Here is a 4,387-nt window from a genome sequence, read left to right as displayed (position 1 = left end):
TGAGGAGCTAGGCATAGATAAAAATCTGTGTATGCCCCATTGTTTCCCTAATTTGTACTTCAAAGGTTCACAAAAATAAGCCTTTTCGGTTACACCTTGTCCTGGTTTCAGTTAGAACAGAGTTAATTTTCTTCCTAGTAGCTGGGAGAATGCTATGTTTTGGCTTAGGATGAGAAGAGTGCTGATAACACCCCGATGTTTCAATTGTTGCAGAGCAATGCTTATACCAAGCCAAGGACATCTCAGCTTCTTGCTCTGTCCTGCCAACAGGCAGGCTGGGGGTGCAGTAAGAGCTGGGAGGGGACAGACCCAGGACAGGTGACCCAAACTAGCCAAAGGGGTATTCCATAGCATCTGACGTCAGGCTAAACAATACATAGGGGTGGCTAGCCAGGGGGAGGGGGCCGGACTGCTCGGGGTTAGGCTGGGCATCGGTCAGCGGGTGGTGAGCAATTGCATTGTGCATCACTTGTTTGTACACATTATTAGTAGTGGTACTATTATCATCATTGTATTATTATTATTGTTATTATTATTATTATTATTATTATTATTATTATTATTATTATTATTATTATTATTTTGTCTTATTAAACTGTCTTTATCTCAACTCACAGGCTTCACTTTCCATTTCTCTCCCCCGTCCCAGAGAGGGAGGGGGAGGGGGAGCGAACAGCTGCGTGGTGTTTAGCTGCCGGCCGGGTTAAACCATGACACACCTTTTACCCTAACATAATAATTCTGTGAAGGCATTAATGCTTGATTTAGAACTGAATACGTTGCCCCATAGCAATAAGAAATTTCACTTCCATTCCTCCCCTAGCTTCATTATAACCAGTGGAGGATCCGCTAGGGTAGATTCCCCAGGTCCCCGTTATTCCTGTTGAAATCAGGGGTTTATTACCCTAGGAAAAGGCTAGTCAATTTGTCCTCCAAAGCCAGGTCCAAACCGTTTTGTTTTATTTATTTAGTTATTTATTTATTTTCATTACATTTCAGAGTTGGTCCAAAAATTCCATAGGGCTTTCTTTTAGACCTTGTTGGAAGCATATTCTCAATTCCCAATTCATCCAGGTTTTAGTATTTACTTAACCGTTCATGATTTTCAGGATGATTCGGGTCTTAGTGGGGGTCGGTCAGGGGAATGCAGTTGTCCACAGTTCCCTGAACGGTCCCATCAGCAATCTGAGCTCGCACATGAACTCAGGTTGTTTTAAGAGTGTACCTCTTTTCTGTTTCTGTGACAACTCTCTCGGACCGATCATGGTCCCTTTGCCCTAAAGGGCTAACACCCATGATTTTAAGATCTCTGCCTCGGGCAGAGGCAGAACTATTAACATTCCTACATCCTCTTTCCCTGCTCATTCAACTTCAAACACCTTTAACACTTTCAACAACCCTTTTAACACTTCCTTTATCTTTCTCCAGCCTGTACTTCTCTAATGCCAACATCAAAGGTTCAGTCAGGGGCCAACTTAATTCCCTACCTTTTCCCACCAAGATGCTGAAACATCAGTATACAACATTTCATCCTGTTCTGCTTCTCAAAAAACAACATTAACTGTAGCAAAATATTATAGTTTAAAGTTCCATTTAGGGGCCACTTTTCTCCACATTCCAGCTTATAAAGCGGCCACCACTGATTACGATATTTTATCAATGTTTTCCTGTTCACACTTCCACCGGCAGATCCTCCAATATCCTTCCAGTGACTTAAAACACATCCTAACACACTTTTCTTTAAAATTTCACTGCTTGTTTGCCCCCCCAGTTTCCAGTTTACACTTTCAGAATACACATGTTACTTACAAAAGCGTATCACAAAACGTATCACTCACAAAAATACGGGCACGCAATATCTTTCAGTAGCGATGCCACAAAACTACTATTACCAGCAATATTGCCAAAATCACAGTAACAATAGTCAGAGTCAAATTCCACATGCGATAAGTCAGAAAACCGAACTGTGTAACACCGTAACGATATCTTTCTTATAACAATGCCACGAACCTACTATTACCACCAGGAAAATAGCCAAAATCGCAGTAACAATAACCAGAGTTAAATACCATACTCCATGAGTCAGAAAACCGAAATAGACAACACAATTCCAGATGGACCTTAAAGCGAGCTCCTTCCTTAAGGTCCCCAAACATGTACTTATGGTGCTAACCACAAAGTATATACCAAACACTGCCTCGCAGAAGATCACCTTCTGACTTACAGACAGTTCCAGATGACCGGTCTACCAGAAAACCAATCCAGAATAAAGAATATACTCACTTACAATGATGGGGTCCTTGTCTGCCTCCGCAGTGATCCGGTGAGTCGAGGAGTCCCTCCGGGAAATCCCGGGGGTACCCTAGGGAGTCCTGTTCCCAGCAGGTCCTGCAGTCCGGCAGAGAGGTTGTCCCATCTGGGTCGCCAAATTGATTCAAAGATCGAAGCCGAAATTCCTTTAAGTGGTATATTCTTTATTGCAGCGCTGGATGCACGGGGGATCTCTCCACCTATCGTGCATACCCAAAGCAGAAAGCAGTCTTGAATTTATACAATCAATCTATCAATATTCTACAAGCACCTATACATATGCATTACCTATCCCCGCCTTCCCTCGCTTCTCATGCTAATTAGCCTTTTGGCACCTTGCGCCTGCGCAGAGCCTTCCAAGAATTGTGGGCAGGGGTCTTTGGGACGTGGGCAGGGGTCTTTGGGAGGAAGACCCCGAGTCTTCCTCACAGTGTACTTTTCACCTTTGGTCAGGAATCTGCTGAATTGGCATGTTTCTTAATTGCAAGAGCTGGTTGTTGCCAATTCTCCCGTTTGTTGTATCTTTATAATGAATTCCAATGTCCAGTTTCGAGATTTATAGTCCTTACATTCGTTTCTCTGTCCGCCTGCCGCTTCCTTATCATGAGTTCCAGTGTCTTGTTTCGAGATATACAGTCCTTGTCTGGGGATTGTCCTTGCCTCCCCAATACCTCCTTAATCAATCCCCCCTTTTCTTTTCCCATGCAAATTCTTTTGCATCAGATACTTTCTTTATTTACAGTAACACAACAAAGCAGGCATCTAAACAACATGCACACAAATATTCCTAACACTACTAATACGATTAGAGCAATGAATACTTGTTTCAACCATTGGAAATTGGGCAACCAGGAGGTTAACTTAGTCCATAGTTCACTAAAACTCCATGAAAGATCATCTTTACTGATCTCATGTAGGATCCTGGTCTGCTTCCATATTTCTTCCAGGTCGGTAGAGATCCTTCCACTCTGATCTACATACATACAACAACTTGTGTTTATTACTGTACAGACTCCCCCTTGAGTGGCCAGTAACAAGTCTAGGGCCATCCGATTTTGGAATACTACCTGTGATAAACTAGATATCTCTTCTTGTTGAGCCTTTATAGCATCCAGAATTTTGTTTTCTAACTTCTCTATAATTGCAGAAATATTAACTATTGCCTTTTCCAATTCACTCACTCCTAACCATGGGATAAACCATCGCACAAAACTATGAAAAGGGGTGTGTCTCTCTACCAATGGATTGTTAATTTTTCATCTGATTCTCCGGATATGATTTCTCAAGTAACCTCGAGGCACTACATCATGTACTGTCATATTGGGGACTACCGCTCCAAGAGTGCAAGTTCCCTTCCAATTCTCAGGCAAGACCTTACGGGCTGTATCATTGCATAGCCAATACCACCCTTTTCCTTCTGGAACCGTCCAGCTGGTTGAATTTGCCCAGCCGCTAGTCGTACTAATATCAATTGTTCAATTACAAGATGTCTGATTTCCCACATAAGTAGTATCCGTATTCATACAATGCTGTTTTCCTATACCCTTAGGCGGGTTACACCTTTGTACACACACATAATAGGATTCTAACGGCAAGAAGCTACTCACTTCTAGTTCCAAAACTGCTTAATATTTTCGACCCCAAGATGTGTTTTCCCACAAATTAGTCCAAGATAAGTTTGCAGGCAAGGGAATCCCAATTAACGATACACCCTTATTCCCATGCTGTGGCAGATGGGTGCATACCCAACAGTTCGTCTTATTAGTTACTTGAGAAATTGTTTGTATTAAGGTCAGGTGTAAGTTCTCATCCCAAGTTGCCCACCCCAAATCCGAGAACCGCACCCCTGCAATCATTAGGATCTGGAAAACCGTAATTTTGTTGGTCCAATTGGAGTGGTGGTCCATATCCTCGCCGGGGCCTTCTTCACCCTTGAATTGTGGATCCAAGCTGCTTGCTTCTTAATCTTAATGGCGGTGTGTGTTGTCAGTAATACTTGGTGTGGTCCCATCCACTTTCCTTCCATTTTTCCTGCACGGGTTGTCCTGAAAAAGTCTTTATATATATATAATCCCCG

The sequence above is a fragment of the Aythya ferina genome, assembly GCF_964211825.1.
Source record: "Aythya ferina genome assembly, contig: HAP1_SCAFFOLD_122, whole genome shotgun sequence".
NCBI lineage: Eukaryota > Metazoa > Chordata > Aves > Anseriformes > Anatidae > Aythya > Aythya ferina.
Note: the sequence above shows the minus strand (reverse complement) of the source record.